The 25,334-nt window shown below is 40.8% G+C and overlaps 1 protein-coding gene across 4 annotated transcripts in view; it reads right to left on the bottom strand.

Annotated features, from left to right (window-relative positions):
- Positions 1-25,334, bottom strand: part of LDLRAD4 (low density lipoprotein receptor class A domain containing 4) — a 426,914-nt gene that overhangs the window by 371,327 nt on the left and 30,253 nt on the right. Inside the window, exon 2 of one of the 4 annotated variants that reach the window (XM_073331676.1) lies at positions 8,475-8,676. The exons of the other annotated variants lie outside the window; for them this stretch is intronic. The gene's annotated coding sequence lies outside the window, so the exon portion shown is untranslated. The remainder of the gene's footprint in view (positions 1-8,474; positions 8,677-25,334) is intronic. 4 annotated transcript variants of the gene reach the window in all.

Below are 25,334 nucleotides of genomic sequence, written 5' to 3'. Positions count from 1 at the left end.
GGGAGAGGGAGATGCCTCCACTTTAGTCCCCTGTGCAGTTGCATTAGGGCCAACCACAACCTGGCCCTTATATTTACACCAGCACTCTGCCAATGACTCCCCCATAAGATCTACTGTTACAGAAGTACAGGGACCACCCCCACAGGTGCTTCCACATCACTGGTCCCAGGTTCATTCTGCCAAGCATGTTACCCTGAAAACCAGTCTCAAGTTTTAGAGAGAACGGATAGCAACCTGAGCTGTGAGGGTGTTTTTGTTTGCGTAATATACTAGCACCACAGTGCAAGACACATAACTGTATTTTGACAGGATAAAAGAACAAGAAACTAAATTCAAAATCCAGCACAATGTGGCTTCATCATTAAAAACTTGATTTGATGCTGCTCAGCCTATCCTCATTCTTGTCGATTTCGTTATACTAAGAGGCAGAGAACTCTGTAAACAGATTTGCTTAGTTTCCATACAGGTTGCCAAATTTCCATTCTGTGGAACCAATTTTAATCAGGAAGAAAAAAAATGAATCCAGTGTACGTCCCCAGCCCATTCCTCATAACGTCTCTCTTATCCAGAATACAGGGTAAAAAGTTGGAAGGAGGAGAATCAGTCATAGGGGATCAAGTCCGAATGTTAATTTCTTTATTTAAAAAAAAAGAGAAAGAGGGATATACACACAGACGCACGCACAGAGCCACCAAACCACACTGTTCTATAATTCTTCCTTCCCCTCCTTGAAGCTGTGGAAAGTTTTTAAACTTAAGGCTGCCAACAATGACCTTATTATAAACTGGAGTTCCCAGTTATTTTTAAGGAATTTGGTTTTAGTAACTTTCAGCTGAAGCAGTTTCTCATGAAAATACTTCTAAACCATTAGCTTGGCTATGAACCTTTATTAAAGCAAAATTGTGCCTAGCTTCTGAACACATTGTATTTCCTTTGTACTGTGCCTTAGCCTTCAAAAAACTAGTGCAGCTAAAAGATTAAAAAGGCAGTTGAGGGAGAGAGAGAACAAATGCATGAAAATTGCAAAAAGAAAAGGAGTACTTGTGGCACCTTAGAGACTAACCAATTTATTTGAGCATAAGCTTTTGTGAGCTACAGCTCACTTCATCGGATGCATACTGTGGAAATGTATGCATCCGTTGAAGTGAGCTGTAGCTCACGAAAGCTTATGCTCAAATAAATTGGTTAGTCTCTAAGGTGCCACAAGTACTCCTTTTCTTTTTGCGAATACAGACTAACACGGCTATTACTCCCACACCCCAACCCCAATTTTGTGAGCATTCATGGCCCGCCATACAATTTCTATTCCCTGTTGTGGCCCTTGCACCAAAAAGTTTGCCCACCCCTGGTCTAGGAGAAGCAGACTGAGCTTGAAGCTAGGAGACCCTAGTCTTTGGTCTCATCTCTTCTAATTAATAGTGTCCCCTTCTCCAGGCAGCAGGCAACTATCATTTGTGGGAGTTTGTTAGTTTGATCCCAAGTCCCACAATTTCTTTAGTTTCTGGTATGCATGCCAGAATGTACCGCACAAAAAGCCAGGGCATAGAGCAGTGTGATGGAACACTGCATCATGGGATATCTGCCAAGAATGTTGAGGGGTCAGTTTGAACTAACGCTGAACAGTGTGAATGCAATGATTAACAACAAAAGTGCCCTGACAAGTGGTGTGGATGCTTTTCAGTTCGCTACAGTTAAATCAATACATTTTAGAGTAAACAAACTACATCTCTGTCATAACGCCATGTAGGCATTATTCCTTCCAGTTTACAAAAGGTGACACAGGGTCAGCTCAGAGCTGTGAACAGAACTCCGAACTCATGAACTCACAACAATATGATTGAAGAAAGTCTCATTTTTTCAGTCTCTCTGGTTTTCAGAATGCATATATGCCAGCTACGTGATCTTGACTCTCCTGTCGGTAACCACTGCTAACCAGCAGATCATACTCTGCTCTCACAGCTCAGAATAGAATCCGAAAACTTTCATTCCCAACACTGCACTGCTGTCTCACAAATAGTTGTTGACCCCTTGCTAACTGTGTGTTACATTTACTACAAGGGGCTAGCCCACACAGGGCATGTCTACACTGGAATAAAAGACTGTACAAGAGGGGAGTGCCCCAGCCCAAGCACAAACATCTACATAGCAATTTTACAGCCCTGCAACCCAAGTCCCGTGAGCCCAAGTCAGCTGATCTGGGCCAGCTGCAGGTGTTTAACTGCTGTATAAATGTACCCATAAAGGATAAAAGCCTGCTTCCAATTCCCTTTGTCCCTACAGCTCAACAGAAAGAGGTCTGTGTCTTAGATACAAAGACCCTGGGTTCAAACCCTGCTGACCATCCATGTGGAATTCACAATACATACTATCTTGTTACTAAATAATAATAACGTAATTAAAGCCTATCGTAATGCATAAGTACAAGGGGGCTGAATTAAAATTGCACAGGGAGGTACTTCCTGATCAGCATTGTAACATGCTGGAAGGACAACGTTTGTGGAAAACAAACTGCAGATAAGCTGAAAACTTTATTCATGGGGATTGTCAAGGCAATGGCTTTCACGGGCACTAAATACGCACAGTTTAAAAAACAGAATTGTTTTATGCACATTATTTGCAGGTATGTACACTAGCTCATTAAATAATCTGCATAATTACTTGAACATATGGAGTTGCATAAAACTTGGCAGCTTTTTTTTCAAAGGTAGCCTGGAAAACATAAACCAATGCAAACTCATCACCAAGGTTAAACAGCTGTCGGTTAATCACAGTTAACTCACGCGATTAACTGAAAAAAATTAATCGCGATTAAAAAAATTAATCACGATTAATCGCAGTTTTAATCACACTGTTAAACAATAGAATACCAATTTGAAATGTATTAAATATTTTTGGATGTTTTCTACATTTTCAAACATTGATTTCAATTACAGCACAGAATACAAAGTGTACAGTGCTCACTTTATATTACTTTTGATTACAAATACTTGTATAAAATGACAAACAAAAGAAATAGTATTTTGCAATTCACCTCATACAAGTACTGTAGTGCACTTTCTTTGTCATGAAAGTGCAACTTACAAATGTAGAATTTTTTCGTTACATAACCGCACTCCATAACAACACAATGTAAAACTTTAGAACCTACAAGTCCGCTCAGTCCTACTTCTTGTTTAGCTAATTACATTTACGGGCAAAAATGCTGCCTGCTTCTTATTTACACTGTAACCTGAAAGTGAGAACAGGCACTCGCATGGCACTTTTGTAGCCAGCATTGCAAGTTATTTACGTGCCAGATATGCTAAACATTCATATGCCTCTTCATGCTTTGACCACCAATCCAGAGGACATGTTTCCATGAAGCAGGAGACATACAATTCTCCTCCAAGGTTTTACCCGCATTCTGCCACATATTTTGTGTTATGGTAGTCTCAGATGATGACTCAGTATATGTTGTTTGATTTAAGAACATTTTCACTGCAGATTTGACAAAACACAAAGAAGGTTCCAATATTAGATTTCTGTAGACAGCTACAGCACTCGATCCAACGTTTAAGAATCTGAAGTGCCTTCCAAAACCTGAGAGGGATGAAGTGTGGAGCATGCTTTCAGAAGTCTTAAAAGAACAACACTCTGATGCAGAAACTACAGAACCCGAACCACCAAAAAAGAAAATCAACCTTCTGCTGGTGGCATGTGACTCAGATGATGAAAATGAACATGCATCGGTCCACACTGCTTTGGATCGTTATCAAGCAGAATCCGTCGTCAGCATAGACACATGTCCTCTGGAATGATGGTCAAAGCATCTGGCACGTAAATATCTTGCGATGCCGGCTACAACAATGCCAGGCAAACCCCTGTTCTCACTTTCAGGTTACATTGTAAACAAGAAGCAGGCAGCATTATCTCCTGCAAACGTAAACAAACTTGTTTGTCTGAGCGACTGGCTGAACAAGAAGTAGGACTGAATGGACTTGTAGGCCTTAAAGTTTTACTTTGTTTTATTTTTGAATGCAGTTATTTTTTGTACATAATTCTACATTTGTAAGATAAACTTTCATGATAAAGAGATTGCACTACAGTATTTGTATTAGGTGAACTGAAAAATACTATTTCTTTTGTTTTTCCACAGTGCAAATATTTGTAATCAAAAATAAATATAAAGTGAACACTGTAAATTTTGTATTGTGTTGTAATTACAATCAATATATTTGAAAATGTAGAAAACATCCAAAAATATTTAAATAAATGGTATTTTATTATTGTTTAATGGTGCAATTAATCGCAATTAATTTTTGTAATCCCTTGACAGCCCTACTGGTTACTGATGTTTCTTACAGAGCAGAGGTTACTCACAATCCCCCCACAGCCAACAAGAAGTGGACTTTGGGATCCCTAAAAATATAGCCACACGCCCCTGGATTTGGGGGAGAATTTTTTTGTAAAATAGGGACATGTATTTATTTATAAAAACTAAATTGGTGGTGGTCAGGACTTACATTAATGTACAATGGGAAGAATGGGATTCAGTATTTTGAGAAGGAAAAAGGAATGTCAGGTGAGTGGGAGAGGGAGATTGTGACAAGTTGCTTCACTGACCTACCAAAAAAATGCAAAGTCCAGCCACGACAGATGAGCAGGAAAGAAGTTTAATGGTATCTAAGAACCTGTTGTTTCTTAATCTAGAAAATCAACCCTGATCAGTGTGGAGAACAAGAGTGTACTCTGCTGCCTCTGGGCACAAATGACAATGCCTGGTCAGAGCTGGCTACAGCCCTAATCTATCTGGCCTTGACAAAGAGCAGTTTAGGATGCAAATTCCTATATTATCCCTTGCTGCCCAACTTGAACACAGCACTGCCACTAGCTCTGAAAACAACTGCTGGAAAGAAAGTTCTTCTAAAGAGCTGTAGAAAGGATTTAATAGAGAAGTCAACAAAAAGACACTACTGTGCCCCCACCTTTCGATTACCACAAGGTCCCACATCATTGCAATTACTCACATTTAGTTACAAAGAATTCTTAATTTTAATTTCTAGAAATTCAGAAATTGGGACATGCTTAGACAGGCCTGCTCTCAGTGGAAGAATGGACTATTTCTCCAGCAATCAGCATTTTTGGGAAGCAGTGCACATTTCATGAAAAGTTAGAAGGAAATAAAGTAGAGCTTTGTAGTTAATTGTTTCAAAGAACTCAAAATTGGCTAAGAAAAGTAGCACATTTGTTTATGTATCAGAAAAATCTGGAAACTAAAATCCAATCATCAGGTCCTCAAAGGCACCCTGAAAAAAAGATAGATTTTTGAGATTCTTCTTCCACCCGTTAGTATGATAACAGGATAGAAGCTCATGATAAAAGGCTACAGTAAAACAAATAATGATAATGTGCTGATAAGACTAAGTTAAATAAAATTGACAACCTTCCTAAATCTGCCAAGTAGACTGCAGGTATAAGTCTGTTATCCCAGAGGGAAGTGAACCAAGTAACAAAGTAGGTTAAACAATCAAACTATACAGAGCATGTCTTCTTATTTTTTATATAAAGTGACTGGCACGCTGTTAGATGCTGAATACAAAGATACTAAATCATCATCATCCTGGTATCTCATTTTTCAAACTCAATAAATTGCTTAATCTTTGTTAAGAAGAGTATAAATCAAGGTACAAAGACTACTAATGGACTTTCTAGGTGGTCTCTCTCTCTCTCTGACCTCCTATTTAAACTCTGAGTTGGTCAATAATTGTACAAAATAATTTTTGAAGTTCTAAATGATTCTAGAAACAAAGATCCATACCATACCATAGATCCTAGTATAGCCCTAGTATGGGTAACAGTCTAATCTCCTAATTAAGAAACTATTTACTTGTGTTGTTAGACATCCAGTACCAGCTGGTTAGGATGCAAACAAAACAACATGACTAACAAAATAAAAGCACCTTAAGAGCAATGCACTCAAACAAAACTTATTCAGCATAGGGTCCCTGAAAACACACTTCTCTTATATACTTCAAAAGTTGTAAATAAATGTCAATACCTTAAAATAAAAAATAACAAGGTGACAGAACACTGGGATTTTAAAATGCTTTCTTTAAAAATGTTGGAAGTACAGAAATGCAGAGTTAAGATACCGTAAACAACCTTAACTCCCAATAACTCTCTGTCCCAACTCCCCAATCACCTTTCACCGAAATACACAAGACAATGTTATACCTGCACATCAGTGACAAACCCTCCACTACACTGTTCCATACTTGATACACTGTACTAATTATTTATTCAACATGCATACACTACATAAATTCCAGCTTAATGATGAAACATTTCCTCAAGGTGCTGCTGTCTTGTTAGTGGAACATGCCAACTTCTCATGTCTTATTCTTCTTACAAACCCTTGTACTTTCTCTCTCTCCTGCCAGCCAAAGGAAATTTAATAACAGCATTACTTTTAGTTATCCACAGTGATCCCACTAGTGGTTGTAAAACCCCAGTGGAGTGTGTATATCCCATTACATAAACTACTGATAAACATTCCTGCAGGCTTCTGAAAATCTATATGCAAATTGCAAAAGTACAAAAAGTTTAAGATGTTCCCATCCACCAAGTCAAACACACTGTCCATGTAGGTAAGTCCAAGTAACCTAAGTATACAAAGTTCAAGTAATAAGCTATCTGCGACATTGTGTGATAGGGGTCACCTGTTAATACTTTATGTGGAGGGTATCCCAGTTAACAGGGACTTCTATTCAGAGTTAAGGTTATATTAAATCAAAGTCTTAATTTAACTTATTTTCCCAGCTTTCTAGTATCTTTGCAACTTTACAATGTTAATTTTAAGATTTAAGCTTAAGTTGTTGATATAACCTTTACGCCAACTAAACACATTTTTGTCTGGGAATTTCTTTAGTTTTGATAGTTCTCAAGAGAAAAATTCAAAACAAAATGGTATTCCTGTTGCAGGTTAACTTGTCTGGTCTTTCTGAATGTTGCAGGATTTTCACTAGTCTATGTCAGGGTCCTCTGGTTTATAAATTGGTTTTTACCCACAACTAAGACCCTTCAGTTCTGATTTCTAAGAAAGGAAAACAAATATGCTTCCTAGAAAAGTAAAGTAAAAGCAAACCTACTAAAAATAAAATTGTAGCTGCATCACACGTTGAGAAGAAGGATACTGAAAAAACAATACGATGTAACATGTTATTCATGTTTTCAGACCCAAAACTTTTTGTGTATTATTATTTATTTACTGATCCAGTAAAACAAATTATATTCTATAATATATACTTGCTGTCTATAAATAAAACCCTTATATTCTAAGGAACCAATAATACAAGTGATTTACTGAAAATCAGAACATATTTATTGGAAAACAAACTGCAGAAAATTTTAAGTCTAATGATTCGGAGCAACACTACAACTACAAAGGGTCTAATTCTCCTTCGGGTGAGCAGGAGGTGCCATTTACATAAACTCCCTGGTACTGGTGAATAAACAGGCCTCCTGAGACTACAGGCATGTCTACAGCGCCCCTCAGTTCAGACTATGGGAGTGCAAATACCGGTGCACTCTGAAGCACTGTGCTGTAACTCCCCTGCATGGATACTGTGGGCAAAAACTAAAAGGTTCCTATAGTTCACATTAACATAGTCTTCTTCAATGACATTAATGAGAACTAGGAACCTTTTAATTCACACCTGCAGCATCCACATGGGGCAATTACAGTACAGCACTTTGGTGCACATTATTATTCACACCCCGGTAGCCAGGACTGTTGGGCAGCATAGACATGCCCTAAGACAGAAACTTTGCATATGCAGCACGGTTAGACTTGCCACAGAGCTAATATTCATTTTTGGGGTTTTTTTTAAAAGGACTCAATACTAATGCCATCAACTTCACACCCTGTTTCTGAATACTCTCCGACTCTTGTGTATTGCCTGATGGCGTTAAAATACCACTCACCAGATCCCAGCACAGGAAAAACAAACAAACTGCTGCCTTCTCCCACTGTCTGTAGAATGACACCTGAGACACAACTAGTGGGTAAGCCGATAAAATAGACAGTGGACGGGAGAAAGTCGTTTCGGGTCAAAGAAATTGAGACAATCATGGGGTAAACATTAATGGGAGAGAGAAACAAAAACAACCTCTGAAAGAAAGAAATTTACAACTACAACAACACAAAAAACAACTATGGATAAATGTATAGAAATGGAGCATTTTGCCTGTAATATTCTACCTGTGAAACTTTTGATATTTTAGACAAAGAGATGCTTTTTTAACCCATTACAAGAAAAAATGAGAACAGGGAGTTTAGACAAGAAAACAGAGTTCTTTGATTCTCTGAGAAAACCAAGACAATTTATACAACCATTTCAGATAAAATTCAAGTGAAGGGAGGGTGGAGTTAACTGATCAGTTAAAACACACACACATTTGACGATGTTATAAAAAATAACTAAATAAGCATTTACCTTAAGTGATACCAACTTTAAAAAGATCACACAGTTTCATCTGATTTTTTTCAAACCTACTAATATTTGAAATTACTGTAACAAAGGTAGCAAAAACTTATCCATTTTTGTCTTTTTCTTTTCTTTTTTTAGCTGCTGTTCATTTGACAACACTTTAGGTCTAGTCAGTCAGTTTCCCCTTTTGTTTGAGTGGGTTCTTCACCTGGCAAAAAGGAAGAGACATATTAAATAAAATAGGAAAACTGATTTTAAAATCAACAAAAAATTAGCTGTACCAGAAACCATGTGAAATCTAGTAATTTCCAAGCAATGAGTTAAGGGTGATGATGTCTCTTTTATTATTACTAGTAGCCACACAATTCCCAGCTTCTATTGTGTATGTTAAAGAGCAGAAGAGGGCAAACAGCAGAAATGGGGGAGAGAATAATGAGGAAAATGAAAGATAAAATCAAACAGCTCAGGGGAATTTTAGAGTGGTGCTGCAAATTTATGTCCTAAAAACCAGAAGGATGATGTTACCAGAGAGTCTACAGATTTTTTAAAGCATTTTTTGCTCATAGAGAACATTTGTTTCAAGTTCATTTTATACAAAAATGATGAAAAACAAGTAAAATGTATACAATAACTGTAAAGCTTTTAATTTATTTTGAGTTGATGGATGTCTCTATACCTCAATCCCTGGTGGTCGGTACTGGAATGCGTACAGCATTCACACACACTGAGGGCTCTGGCTAGAAGCATAGGTATGACAGAACAGAGATACTTGCCTTGCATGCACACTATCATTCTGAATTAGATACAAGTTGACAAGCTAAAGACCTGGCCTGCGGTCTCATCATTCAATCATCCATCCAATCCCATCAACTGAGCAAGACAGTTACACATGTCCCCTCTAGCTTAAGTGACAGCAAAACCGTGGGTTGTAATCATAGGTCATCCTCAAAGGACACTTGTCATTAAGGATGACTTTGTTTTGAAATATTTATCAGGAATTAGTTCAATATAATTCCCCCTCTGCCCCGATTGACTCTTGCATATTAGGAGTTTTCTGCAAAGTTTATCCTTTCTTGGGAATAAATCAACAGGAAATTATATTGGTTAGAACGCAGAATTAGCCATTTTTCAGTTCAAAAACTTTGACAAAACACAGTTATCTAGAGGAATGTCCAGCTAAACCTTTGGCTAGTGGTTTATCTGTAATGTCTCACTTACTAACAGTTTTCACCTCCTAGTGGCCCTTGTCTTAAGTTTCCCTATGAGCATATTTTTAAATGCTAATAATCTGAAACATTACTAAATAATTACTATTAAAACATACCATACTCTTCATCCATGAACATCTAATGTTATTGTAACCTGTGAAGGAAACTCTGCACTTGAAGTCTGCTGCACCCTGACTTTCACCTTAATTGGTGTTCCCCAATAAATATTTACCTCCAGTGCCAGAATCCCATCTCCCTAATTAAACATGGGCACAGTCCTGCACCAAGTTGAGTCAATGGGTGATTGCCACTGACTTCAAAGGATGCAGGATGAGGCCTGTGGAGTAGGATAAAAAGAAAAACAACAATAGCAGCATACAGACAGAAACTACAGAAGAAAAACAGGACCCGGTTATTCGGCGATTGGGGCTCTTTATCTGGAACTCACGGACCAATTTCTAAGCACAAAAAAAAATCTGACTGAAAACTAATTGATTTGTTTATTTCCAATACCACCTAAACAAAATGTACCAACAGCACCAAGTAAGAAATAAGAGATGGAGAGGCAGGTTCTCAGCTGGTACAATCTGTCACAGCTTTATTGTCTTCAGTGGAGTTTTTGACTTCAATACAGGTATGACAACTTACACCAGCTGCAGGTGTGCCTCAGAGAAAATATAGAAAAACATCTGGTCTCTCTCCACGCCAGAAATATTGTATATTCTTCTAATAAATTCTAGCAAGTGTAAATAAAACCATGACTACCAGATACTACTATTTTATTATACATTTATTTTTCTATATTGCAATCCCTGCTCTTCCCAAACATAGCAATCTCAGTCACATTTTATGGCAGTTGCATCTTAAATGGGACTAGACTAGTGTGTACACAGCAATGAAAATAAACTATTGTCAGAAAACATGTTTCAAAATTTGCACTTAGCAAATTCTTACACATACAATTTTCCCTTCATTCTGACAGAGGAATGTGTTTGTTCATGTCAAATATAAGATAGGATGCATAACATTTTCCAAATAATTGCACTTTCAGTGAAATGACTATTCAACTTTAACCATATTAATATTTTCACTTAGCCGATGTTATAAACGATCACACATTTACTAGAAGCTGTAGTACCTGAACTATGCCTCATATTGATCCTTTCCACCCAATTTATTCCTTATGTCAACTATCCCTTCCATCACGAGTGCACACACAGCAGCTGTCCTTTCACCTCATTTCTAAGAGGCTTTCAAGACCAATGTTTGTATGTTGTTCCAGCACTGCAGATGGCAGGAGTATTACCAAGCAGACACTGACTTGTCACAGGCTTTGAAACCTCTGTACCTCTCCCAACCTTCACAACAACGTAGATTATTAGTCTGTGCAGAAAGATAGTGTGAGACCAACAAAAGTAAACTTTTCACAATGTTCACTGGCATATGGGCTCTTCCAGTCCTTTGCACACGCGCGCACACACACACACACTCCCTCACAAACACATACCCGCCCTCCATATTTAACAAGTTATTTTTAAGAGAGAGAGAGACCGTAAAGCCACAACTTTTAACAATTCATAATCATATGGGATTGCAGTCTGCTCACCTTGAAACCCAAAAGGATTCCCAATATTAATGTGAAACTCCCATTGATATATACTGACATATGTGCTGACTTCCCTTAGCATAAGTAACAACTGTTATGACAAAGACAGGGAATAATTTTTAACCTCTGTGTTCAGATTTCAAAAGTATCGTATGTCTAAGATATTATGATTGTGGGTACACGTGCATATGTGAGTGAGAGACGTTTTTGCTTTGTGGTGGCTAAGGTGATTCACCGAGCAATAGTGAGGCAAAAAAGGGAGTGTATCGATGTTGAATTACAAAACTGATTTTGTTATTGTTTTCTCTTTAAAAATGAAGACTTATTTTATGCATAAAACCAAAGAAACAAAAAATTTTGTCGTCTTCTGAACAGCAATTGGTAAATTTGGAAACTAAATTAAATTACTGAACTGCAAAATAGAGGGATTTGAATCTCTAAGTCAAAGCTTAGTGCAATATTAAACTATGGAGTCACTGCCAACCCACCATAATTACATGGTTAATAAAAATCGATAGTCACTGTACTATCTGTTCTTCCTCAGAAGCCATACCCACGCAAATCTGGTAAAATGAATCAGGAAAAAACTTTGATAGGTCAGAGATTGCCTAGAAGGCAACCATATGTACAAATATATGAGATTTTAATTACTTAGATACTAATTTAATAACTACTATTCAAAATATGAAGAGGCTATTTCTGAAGGATGAAGCTGAGAAGTACATAGGATTGATGCAACATTACTAACTTTGAAGTATTCATGAAGAAATTAATGTGCTGCACAAGGATGTGGCTTGGGGAATTTGTCTGTACAACTTGTGATTTCTGGTTGTTATTATGAAGTTGTTACTATGAAAATTGCTCTATCAGTGTATACCTTGCTGTCAGCACAGTAGGAATCCACATACACAAGGGCTGTGTCCCTGCCAGACAATGGAGAGATGTTAACCTTAACCACTGTATTTGACCAAGCACTGAAGATGCTAAGGAAGTTGTCTGAAGCATGAGGCTAGGGAAATAGAGAGAGTGAAAACCACCAGAAAGAGAACAAAAGAAACAGGTTTCGGTGGGACATAAAAACTAGTGAGATTCACGAGGACAAGAAAAGAAGCTTTGGGCAGTAGAGAAGAAGGGCACGGACCAACCAGGATGGTCTAGAGAGGCTCCCATGGCTGAGAAGACAAGCGCTGCCAGAGAAGGACTCTGGACAGTCCCTGGAGACTCTGACCCCACCCCCAAAGAATGCTCTGGAGTGATGAGGAAACTGAGGCATGCCTGTAGGTTTTCAGGGGTTTTTTTTTTTTTTTTAATAGACCTGTGTTTTTCTCGTGCGATTAAGTAAGGAACAAGGGTGGGTTAGAGTCCCATGCAAAGTCTCTGTGTATATTGTGTCACATGTACCAGGTGCTCTTGAAGAGTTAACATGTGAACACCCTGGAGTTCTAGATATGAAACCTATAAGAGAGTCTGGAAGGCCAGTACATGTCCTAGTGGCTAGGTAAGTGGATTGTGAGGTCTGAGTTCTCAGGAGGGGAAGCTAGACAGAAGGTTTGCACCCCAAAAATGTGCCTAGATGCTCCAGGACAGAGACAGTGCTTGGTCTCTGTTCAGTTCCAGAGGTTTAAAGCACTTATTCGGTAGCTGGATCCCCTCCCAGAAGTCTGGTTGGTGGCAAAGATGGGGCGCTTAACTAGACCTATGAAATATGATTTAGAAGGAATATGCCCCAATAATTGGTGTTTTGAAACTTATACTGTATTGGGGGGGAAAATAAGTAACAGCTGGAAAAACTGCACCTGAAAGTCATCCCAGAAAAGTTAAAAACAAGAACAAGGCCAAATCAGAGTCCAATATGCTTAGGGGCAAAGCAAAATGCATTGAAACATATAAAATAAACTCAGCCAGTCAAGTTTTATTTTCTTCAGGGTAAGAAATACAGTGGTTAAGGTTAACATCTCTCCAGTATTTTAACTCATGGTAATACACTCGCAGCATTTACCTTTTTATTTCATCTTTTTGCTACCACTTTCCTCCATAATGCATATGACAACTCTATTCTTATTACAACCCTTGAAAAAAATGTAATACTGTCTGAAGAAATGACTGCCAAAAAAGAAACCTTCTGGGTAAAGATTCAAGGGAAAGCTCAGAGAACTAGCTCAGATGTCAAAGAGGATACTAATTCTGAATCAGAGTGTTGTAACATGGCGATTGCTCAGACAAAATGAGCAACCAAGGGAAAACTCACAAGAGAATGCCTAAGAATCTTCCCTGGTGTCAAAGAAGCTGTCTCCTTACAAGTTGTGCAGAGTTCAACACGGTATATGCTATTCTTTCCAGTCACCACTTTTGCTCAAATTTCAAGGATAATTTCTCTTTAGGAGTTGTATTGTTCTGTGAGATGCAGAAGAAATGACAACAAGAAGTCACTTGATCAACCTTGAATCTGATGTGAGGAGTGGCAAGTCCTAATAGCTAAGGCTGCGAGTCTCTCACGGAGGCCACAGAAGTCATGGATTCCATGACTTTCCGTGACCTCCATGACTTCTGCAGCGGTTGGTACTGGCTCAGGGGTTGCCCAAGCTGGACAGCCCCTGGGCCAGCAGCAGCAGTTGGGGTGTGGGGGAAGAGGGCTAGGGGTAGGGGATTGAGGGGTGCAAGGGGGAGGCACTTACCTCAGTGGGGGGGGCTTCCTGGCTCCCACTGGCATGTCCTTGCAGCAACTAGGTGGGCACTGCCCACGCCCGCAGGCCCTGCCCCCACAGCTCCCATTGGCTGCAGTTTCCAGCCAATGGGAGCTGCACTGCCAGAGCTTGTGGTGGAATCAGCGTGTGGAACCTCCGCCACCTAGGAGCTGCAGGGACTCGTGGAGCCGGGTAGGGAGCCCCTGCGAGCCCCAGCAACCCTCTCCCCTGCCCCAGCACCAGCAGGGATCCGGGGCCACACGCCGCTACTCGCCCCTCCCCCAGCACCAGCAGGGTCCTGGGCCACCTCCCCCAACACCAGCAGCAGCCCCAGACCACACCCCTCAGAGCACCCACCCACACACACACACCCTCCCAAGTTTTATTTAGGGGTATATAGTAAAAGTAATGGACATGTCACAGGCAGTGAATTTTTGTTTACTGCCCATGACCTGTCCATGACTTTTACTAAAAATACCCGTGACTAAAACGTAGCCTTACTAATAGCCAGTTGATAGCTCAACAGAATAGCAAGGGTGAGAACGCATGTCTGCACACCTAAGGTTGTGGGTAACACCAACAAGCACTCTTACACTGTCATAAAACTAAAGCAAAGGGTAACCACTTTTCTGTATACAGTGCTATAAAATCCCTCCTGGCCAGAGGCAAAACCCTTTCACCTGTAAAGGGTTAAGAAGCTAAGGTAACCTCGCTGGCATCTGACCAAAATGAGGAGACAAGATACTTTCAAATCGGGGGGGGGGGGGGGGACGACGACGACAAAGGGTCTGTCTGTTTGTGTGATGCTTTTGCCGCGAACAGATCAGGAAAGCAGACTCAGAACTTCTGTAAAGTTAGTAAGTAATCTAGCTAGAAATGCATTAGATTTCCTTTTGTTTAATGGCTGGTAAAATATGCTGTACTGAATGGAATGTATATTCCCGTTTTTGTGTCTTTTTGTAACTTAAGGTTTTGCCTAGAGGGATTCTCTATGTTTTGAATCTGATTACCCTGTAAGGTATTTACCATCCTGATTTTACAGAGGTGATTCTTTTAGCTTTTCTTTAATTAAAATTCTTCTTTTAAGAACCTGATTGCTTTTTCATTGTTCTTAAGATCCAAGGGTTTGGGTCTGTGTTTACCTGTACAAATTGGTGAGGATTTTTATCAAGCCTTCCCCAGGAAAGGGGGTGTAGGTCTCGGGGGGATATTTTGGGAGAAGACGTCTCCAAGCGGGCTCTTTCCCTGTTCTTTGTTTAAAACGCTTGGTGGTGGCAGCATACGGTTCAAGGACAAGGCAAAGTTTGTACCTTGGGGAAGCTATTTAACCTAAGCTGGTAAGAATAAGCTTAGGGGGTCTTTCATGCAGGTCCCCACATCTGTACCCTAGAGTTCAGAATGGGGAAGGAACCTTGACATACACCAATACCAGTATTAAGATTGCATGCCAGATTTAGCAGAACATCTGGAACACCAACTCCTTTCAGTGCAAGCCCATGCTGACCAGCTGACTGAATCAAAAGCCACTTTGAGGTCATATACTCCACATGAAGCAGGAAGTTAAATTCTCAGTGTAGCTCAGCCAGAAGCTAGAGTAAGGACCATTGTCATCTGCCCAACAATGACACCTGATTGCTGTGGACAACTACGTCTGTTAGGAGCAGCTGCAAAGACTTTACCAGGGACCAGTAACAACAAAATCAGCCTGTAGTTGCCACACTCAATGCAAGTTCCTTTGCCCTTGTACAGAGACACTATGAAGATATGGTACATCAACTCTTCACTCAATATAGCAGCTTGAGTGAAAGCTTATAGGTGAGCTTGGGGTTGAACTCAAGCTGCTAGCCTGATGAAACAAGACTAAATTAATGTGCTCTAGGGAACTTTTAGTGCGCTTCAACAGGGTTCACACAGGGCAATTAGTGCATGACACGCTGGTGCAGAATAATGCATTATGTAGACAAGCCCTAAGTTCACAAAGGGCATTTTAGATAGGTCACTACATAGCCATCACAAGGTAATAACTTTTGGATCTGGGCTGGATTTGAATGAGTAAACTGAAGGAAAGACAGTCTATATCCCATTCCCATTTCCTTGATTCGTCAGTGTTCCTAATAAATTATAAAAAATTAAAACAACTAAAACGGATAGAACTCCCAATGTTCGGTTTATGGACATGCTTTTGTAGTGCTGTGTACATTCTTTACAGTAATCTGTTATTCTCATGTGTTGCTTTTCCAAGCTGGTACATCTTTTGTCCATCACTTGCTCTCAGACAAGCTTCTCCCCCTACCACCCATTCGGTTCAGCTTTTTCACAAATCGTCTCCACTGTTCTTTGAGATCTATCCATTACTCCCCCATTTCTTCTTCTCTTCTCTAGTCCCTTGCCTTAAACAGTAGTTCCTCTCTCACTCCTGATACTACTCTGCACTTTCCTGCCACTTCCCCTTGACTCGGAGCTTTTTATTTTTTTTTCTGAAGCGGCAGTACAGAGCACTTTAGAGTCTGGAATTCCAATCTAATTCACTGTGTTGCTAGCACACATAGTGCATGGCAAAGCAGTAGGGGAAAGGGACTTGGGAACAGTAGGAAGAGTGAAAGCATGTTGAGATAAACAGAGTGAAAAGCTTTCAGAGTAACAGCCGTGTTAGTCTGTATTCGCAAAAAGAAAAGGAGTACTTGTGGCACCTTAGAGACTAACCAATTTATTAGAGCATAAGCTTTCGTGAGCTACAGCATACAGCTACAGCATATCGATATGCATCTGATGAAGTAAGCTGTAGCTCACGAAAGCTTATGCTCTAATAAATTGGTTAGTCTCTAAGGTGCCACAAGTACTCCTTTTCTTAGAGTGAAAAGCATGCACCTTGCATTCTTTAGACTGCACATGCTGTACAGTATGAAAGTTCTTGTCTTATACTGTTCTTGTCTTATGGAATTCATCATATACAGCTTTGTCTGAATGGGAACCCTGTTGTGACAGCAATTTAAAAAAAAAGCTAATGGGCTATTGGAATGCATTAGAATAAAAACAGAATGTGAAAATGAGGTGGTATTGCTAATGTAGATTCTGTTTAGCTCTTAAGCAGATATTGAGGTGTTAAGACACCTTATCACAGGAAAGATTATTGACCTGGAGAGCTTCATTAAAGGCAGAAATGTTTTCTAAGGAGTTTGTTATGGGAAAAGTCTAAAAAAAGCCCAGTTTACTTGTAGTGGGAACACACAAGTTTGAAGTGACCTACCAGTGATAGAATACTAAAGGGGAAATGGCAAACTGCATATACTTGGAAAGAGGACTGGTATAATTCTGGACTACTTAAAATTTTGTTTATAAATTCCATTGATACCTTCTGCCATTTTGTAATGCATTCAGAGGCCAGGATTCCCTGGAGAGAACTTTTCTAAGGCTATGACTACCCTTAAAACTCTGCAGCTGTCCCACTGTAGTGCTTCAGTGTAGACACTCACTACAGTGATGTGGTGGGTTCTCACTAAATCCACCTCCCCAGTTCATTCATCGACCTAGCACTGTCTACACCAGAGGTTAAGTCACCATAGCCATGTCTCTCGGTGGTCTAGATTTTTCATGCCATTGAGAGGCGTGGCTATGCTGATGTAAGATTCCAGTGTAGACCAGCCATGAGCAAATGAGTTTTCTTCTGGTACTGTACATGAAACTAGGCTCAGAGAACAGGCATAATTGTATTACCTAACTATGTAGACTGCAAGCCAACCTACTAGGAAGATGTTATTTAAACATAATATCAAATTCACACTGTTCAGCAAGTATTTATTTAATACTTTAACCAGAAGTTGAGAAATCATTTCCCCCTCTTAGTTTTTATTCAATGAGAATTTTTCAGAGCAAAATATGAGAAAAGTACTCATGCTGTTTCTGCAAGTGTTTTTGATCCTCGTCTATTTAATAGCTACACATGGCATAGTAGGATAAAAATTTATCTCCCATTCTTATGTAAAGTGAACATAATCTGGTATATCTGAAATATTCAGAATAGGAGCTCTACTTCAGGGGTGGCCAACCTGTGGCTCCGGAGCCATATGCGGCTCTTCAGAAGTTAATATGCGGCTCCTTGTCTAGACACCGACTCCGGGGCTGGAACTACAGATACCCACTTTCCAATGTGCCAGTGGGTGCTCACTGCTCAACCCCTGGCTCTACTGTAGGCCCTTTCCTCACTCCATCCCCTTCCCGCCCCCTCCTCTGAGCCTGCCACGCCCTCTCTCCACCCCCACTCCTCCAGAGCCTCCTGCACGCCACAAAACAGCTGATCTGGAGGTACGGGGAGGGAGCGGGGGCACTGATCGGCGGGGCTGCCAGTGGGTGGGAGGTGCTGTGAGCAGGGTGGGGGAGCTAATGGGAGGCTGCTGACGTATTACTGTGGCTCTTTGGCAATCTACATTGGTAAATTCTGGCTCCTTCTCAGGCTCAGGCTGGCCACCCCTGCTCTACTTTCTCCACAGTCCTATTCAAGTGACAAAAAGAGCTGGTTATAGTTGCCAGGATGGTGATTTTTATTTCAAGTCAGTCTTGTCAATGGCACTCTGAAAACACTGACCCACTGCCAACAAACTTCTTTCGTACACAGCGAATTTGCATCTAAATGAGGTTTCCTTGTACTCTGAAACAAGAAGTTGTATTTTTTGCTTTAAGTGTGGAGTGCTCTTCTCTACAATAATATATTACATTTTTAAAAACTACAGTAAAAGAATATGAAAATTACGAAATCACTCAAAAGCGAGATGCCTGTACCACCTTAATTCAGCCTCTTCGTGCATATGCCCCAAAGGCACTCCTTAGCCTCCTCGCCTCCTGCAGGCAGTAGCAGCAGCACTGAGGAAGCAGCCTGTCTCCACCATGCATGTTTCCTGGAGGCGCTCCACCATCCTGCACACTCACTTTCCCTGGGCAGCAGGCAGCAGCCCGGGGAGCAAGATCTGGGCAGCAGCAGCTTGGAGGAAATGGCTGGAGCCAATGAACAGACTGTCAACAGCCTGGCAGCAATCACGGGCTGGTAGCAGAGACATCACGGCCAGCCATGGCTGCAGGAGGGGCCAGGGCTAGGGAAGAAGAGTGAGAGGGCAGTGGGAGCTGAGCAGGGAGCTGGACGGCTGGGAAGCCAGGTGGGGGAAGGAGGGGAGAGAAACAGAAGTAATATCGTTGCCCAAAAAAGACAAAATGCAGCTGCTGGGTCACCGTATAAAAACGTTGGGAACCACTGCATTATGACACAAAGTTTTTAATTACGTGATCACACACTATTTTTCTAAATTATAACAAATTTCTACTAAGTATGAATTGAGAGTGTTCCTCCTCCCCAGAGACTTACAGCTTTGACTAATTTTTACAGAGATGGCAAAAGGAGCATCCTCCCTGACACCATAATGACACACATTCACCCTTGCCAAATTTCGAGTCCTTTCTCCACACCCTGGAGACATCATGGAGCTTTTCAAAGCAGTTGTAACAACATGTTTTTTAAAACAGAAGCCAAACAATTTTTTTCTAACCTCACCCGCAGAAAAAGCTGAGCTGTTTTAGCTGAAACTTCCCCCCAGAAAAATTCAGCCTGAGGCACACACCTAACTTGAAAAATTTCAGCTCAAACAGTTAAAAGTTTGGCAAAGTTATAAGCAATTGAAAAGCATCTGGCAACTTTAATTATAGATGACACTGCCAGCTCTACCAAGAGTGTGTGTGTGCGCACACATGCACCCCTCCTATACGTGTATGTATAAAATATATTTTCTCCTTACAATTGGTATGTGATATAGTATTCAAATCGTATTTCACTGGAATCCATTTGAAGTTATTTGAAAAAGTTTCAATTTTAATGCACTTTATACATGTATAAAGACTGAGAGTGGATGGGTCATTACACAAAGTAAAAACTATTTCCCCATGCTATTTTTTCCCCCTCCTGTTACTCACATCTTCTTGTCAGCTGTTGGAAATGGGCCATCCTGATTATCACTACAAAAGTTTTTTTTCTCCTGCTGATAATAGCCCACCTTAATTGATTAGTCTCATTACAGTGGGTATGGCAACACCCATTTTTTCCTGTTCTCTGTGTATATAGACCTTCCTACTGTATTTTCCACTGCATGCATCCAATGAAGTGGGTTTTAGCCCTCAAAAGCTTATGCCCAAATAAATTTGTTAGTCTCTAAGGTGCCACAAGCACTCCTCATTCTTTTTGCTGATAGACTAACACCGCTACCACTCTGAAACCAGACATCGAAGATGTTCATTTGATTTCTCCTCTATATTCTCTTCTTGTTTGTCCTTTATCCATGCTGCAATTTCCCATGTTCCCCTCAGATTCTGATCCTTCACCGAGAGCTCCATGTTTTGGACTTACCTGTGGGCTTTTGGCTCCTGCCCCCCATAAAACCTAGTTTAAAGCCTGCCTCACTAGGTTAGCCAGTCTGTATCTGAAGATACTTTTGCCCTTACATGAGAAGGTGGACCTCATCTCTGCTCAGCAGTCCTTCTTGGAACAGGATCCCATGGTTGAAGAAGCCAAAGCCCTCCTTGGAACACCATCCACGCAGCCATGCATTTATCTCTAGGATGTGTCTGTCTCTGCCTGGGCCCCTACCCTTGACGGGAAGGATCAAAGAAACCACCACCTGCGCCCCCAACTACTTCACCCTCACTCCCAGAGCCCTGAAGTCACTTCTGATCTGCCATGGGTTATATTTTGCAGTATCACTAATACCCTCATGGATGAGTAGCCTGGAGTAGTAGTCAGATGGCTGGATGATCCTAGACAATCCTTCCATAATGTCTCGGATATGGGTCCCTGGCAGGCAGCACAGCTCCTGGGATGCTAGGTCAGGCTTGCGGATGGATGCATCCATTTGCCTTAGAAGGGAGTCACTGACCACCACTACTCCTTGTTTCCTCTTGGGAATGGTGGCCAGGATCCTCCCTCATCGCCAAGGAAGGATACTCTTTTTTATCTCTATAGGCAGTGGATTGGGAGCAGGGGTGGAGCACTGCCTGCTGCCAGAAGTAACCAGTCACCCAATTCCTCCCTGTGAAGGACGAGTTTCATTCTCCCCTGGTGGTACTACTGCAGTCCTCTCCAACTGGATTGCTTCCTAAAACTTGGAGATCTCCATATGTATATTTTCAATTAATTCCTCCTCTGCACAGATGCTCCGCAGCCTAGCCACCTCTCCCTGTAGCTCTCCCACCTGCCGCCTGAGAGATTCTACCAGTGGGCACCTCTCACACTGGATGGTCCATCCCCCCAGCCTGACTTGCTATAATGAGGAAATTTGCAGGCCAGGGTCTTTGCAAATCCACACCACACATGTGGATCTTATCAAATGGACACAAGGAAAACCTGTTATTTAAAACCCCTCCTGAGCCAGGGAAGAGAAACAGGTTGGATTTTATATTGGTCACTTATTTTTAGTTAGAAGGCAGAGTCTGGTCAGATGTCATTTCACCTGTTAGTCCTGGGTACCCCGAGAACTGTCACACACACCATTTTTAAAATATAAATAGAATACCTTCAGTATAAATACATTATTCCTTCAACATCACCTGTGCATACATCTCATAATGATTATGAATCTTGACAAGGTATGAGCTTTCAGTACATGCACCTTATATGTAACTCTTTTGTGGATGTTTGTCAGGTATGAGGTGAGAGATGTTGCAAAAAAACAGGAGACCCTTTGCCAATACGTGTCTGAGCACAAAGATTCTGCAGTACAGTTACCTCACTTACAGAGGATTTTTATCCAAGTTCCAATATAATATTAATATAAATTAGTATAGATATTTTTAAACACAAATATTCTCTCCTCCTGAGCATTTAATGGATGTAGTAGGTACCTCTATTAAATCCCTAACTCAAAACCACAGACTGAGTTGCAAGATTGAAATTGTTTACACCAATTTATACAAGCTCCTCACCCCAATTTACACCCCCACATAAAGATGTTCAACATGGGACTTTTCACTGTGGTATAACAATTTCCTTTCTCTACTCAAATAGCCCATTTTGATTTAGCTTAGGATCCTACAGGTCTTCTTCGCAGCAACTGAATAGTCTGTTCCTAAGTGACTTCTAATATGAATTCCTGTATCTTGTCTTTGTCTGTACATTTCAGTTTCTTCTCCAAAATAACTTACACTTTGAGAATCAATTTAATGCTGAGCCAAAAAGTCATGGGTTTCTCATCAGAATGAGTGGTATAACTAAGCATCTCTTGAGGACTTATCTAAGCCCTTCTTTGAAATTAAATATTACCACAGTAGAAAATGCTGAAGAGCTGTTCAGCTTCACTGAGGATGCACTGTGACAAAGCACTTACCTTGGTCTTTCCACTGAAATGTACTGAAATTGAACCACTGAAGAACAAGCTAAAATGTGGTGAAACTGAACAGTGCCACCTAGTGTGAGCAGGGGCAGTTTGGGGGTTTTTTTTAATGTTGATTTTACTAATTTTCAGAACACTGCCAAATAATTCAAGATGTACTTCAAAACACACGGAAGGAGAAAAAACAATGAAAACAGGCCCAACTTTTAAGGCAAAAGGAGCTATGACAATTTACACCAACTGAGGATCTGCCCCTGTATGTTTAGGGTCTATGGAGTACAGTTCAATGCTCAATTAGAAACTGGGCAGGCTTGGTTCTTGTCTTCATGTTCAGAGGTTGTCATACTTCTTCATCAAATCATTATTATCCTACTTTTTCGGCAAAGTTCATAACTGAAGTCCATATTACACTCAAAAAAACTATGTTCACGGAACTTTAAGGTTGCAAAGTCAATCATTCAAAAGATAGGAAAGCCCAGAATTAAGGTTGCCTATGGAGCCTTAGTTTGGCTGCCTAGTGTGTATACATTATGATACAGTCTTTAAATACATGATCACATACTATTTTTTTCACAGGACCCCTGCCTCTTTCAGTGAACAAGATTGATAGTTTAATAAGCAGCTATTCAGTATTTGGTTTTCTCCTCTTTGTTTAATGTGTGGTCCCCATGACTTATTTTACTAAACAATATTCAAACCTTTCTCTGAAGATAAAATTATTTTCCTCGTGGGTTTTTCTATGGCACCTATCACTACATCTGAGTGATTCACAAACAATAATTAATTTATCTTCACAAAACCCCTGTCAGTGCAGGGGGTGTTATTATCCCTATTTTGCAGAAGGGGAACTAATGCATAGAGAGATTAAGGTTAAAAGGATCCATTAATTTTAGGTGCCCAATTTGAGATACCAAGAACCTGATTTGTCAGAGACAGCACTTGGCACATTCAAAGCAGAGGTCCAATTGACTTCAGTTGCAGCTGTGTGACCTCAGCACTTCTGCAAATCAAACACCACCACCACCCCATCCTACCCCCAGATCTCAAGTTAGGCATGCAGAAAATGAGGAACACGTTATCAGTTATCAGGCTAACTGCACCTGATATCCCATCACCTCTCTCAAGCTGCCAATTCTCCCACTTTCAGATTTGGGCTTGTGATTACCTCAACGGCCCAAGCCTAATAGCTATAGTATACGCCAGTCTATGCCTGTCTACCTTAAGGCTTACCATCCACTGAAAATCTCGGGAGGTACCAACTGCTTCAGCCATTCCTGCAGTGCTGTTTGACAACTCCCCACACCCATCACTCCAGAGAATCTTTTTAACCATTTAGTGTCCCTCTGATTTCTAGACTGCCAGCCTTGGCAAAACAGCTGTGCAACTATGGCCGAAACCTAGAAGGAGCATCTTCGGCATGAATAGCTAGGCCATGGTCTTGTAATTGCCCCTACTGTGTTTTGGGAGGCTGCTTATTTAGAAATATTGTGTTGCCTTCCTGCTTGTTTTTTCCAAAACCCACTGTTAATGTAAACCAACATACTCATACAGAAAAGCCCAATGACCCAATATAGCTACACAGGGGCTATCTTACTAACCAGATCACATGCAATATTCATAAAATTATTACAGATCAGTATTTCTAGATTGTTCTGTAGCAGCCTCTACACCTGCTACAGACAATTAGTGACCACAGGTGGTTTAAGTGACTTGACTAGCATCACACAGGACCTCTGTGGCAGAGGCAGGGATAGGGTTATAAACCAATATAACCCTAGGCAGAGGCAGCATCCAACTCTCGAGGGGAGCATTCAAAATGTCTGAAGCATCTCATGGTTAAGACATTTTGAATGCTCCCCTAGGGTACTGTGTGATGCTAGTCAAGTCACTTAAACCACCTGTGGTCACTAATTGTCTGTAGCAGGTGTACAGGCTGCTATAGAACAATCTAGAAATACTGATCTGTAATAATTTTATGAATATTGCATGTGATCTGGTTAGTAAGATAGCCCCTGTGTAGCTATTTTGGGTCATTGGGCTTTCCTGTATCAATATGTTGGTTTACATTAATGTCTTAACCATGAGATGCTTTTCCCTTACTGCAGTCCTCTGCCTCATTCACTATGCACCTTCCAGTGTCTGCAACAATTGAACCAGGGGTCCTACAGACAACAGTCTCCTTTACAACCCTGATGCACACCTAGAGCAGGTCCATCCTGTACACTGGACAGGGATCCTATGGAAATACCATGTGATTGTATAATTGACAACATCATCATAAATTTTGGGTGCTTGACTTTACAACCTTAATAATATTCTTTGAATGAAGCTTTTTGTGTTCAATTTCCTAGGTTGTTTGAAAAGCAAACTGAGGGCTTGTCTACACTACCCGCCGCATCAGCGGGCAGCAATCGATCCAGCAGGGGTCGATTTATTGCGTCTAGTATAGACATGATAAATCGAACGCTGAGTGCTCTCCCGTTGACTCTGGTTCTCCACCAGAACGAGAAGTGGAAGTGGAGTCAATGGGAGAGCATCAGCTGTCAACTTACCGCAGTGAAGACACCACAGTAAGTAGATCTAAGTATGCTGACTTCAGCTACGCTATTCACATAGCTGAAGTTGTGTATCTTAGATTGACCTCATGCAGTAGCGTAGACAAGCCCTGAGAAAAACAAATTGCATCATGTGGCATCATACTGACATGCACATGGGTCATCAGCTGAGTTGGAACCATTAGAGCCACCATCCATACCTCTGCTGTATGAGCTAGTGGTATAATTGACAGCAATAGTAGATTGTTATTGTCTATGTGGCCCAGCACTAGAGGGGGATGGGATACGCTGTCAGAAGGTTTCACAGATAGCGGCTGATAGCAGAGGAGTGGTGAGCCTTAGGAATCTTGGGTTCCATTCCAGGTCCTGGAAGGGAGTATACTCTAGACAGCACAAGGCAGCTCTAGACAGCTGCCATTCTCCCCCCAGCACAATCTCTTCCTGTCCTGT

This window comes from Lepidochelys kempii, chromosome 2 (assembly GCF_965140265.1).
Source record: "Lepidochelys kempii isolate rLepKem1 chromosome 2, rLepKem1.hap2, whole genome shotgun sequence".
Classification (NCBI taxonomy): Eukaryota; Metazoa; Chordata; order Testudines; family Cheloniidae; genus Lepidochelys; species Lepidochelys kempii.
Note: the sequence above shows the minus strand (reverse complement) of the source record. Positions and strands in the feature narration are given on the sequence as shown.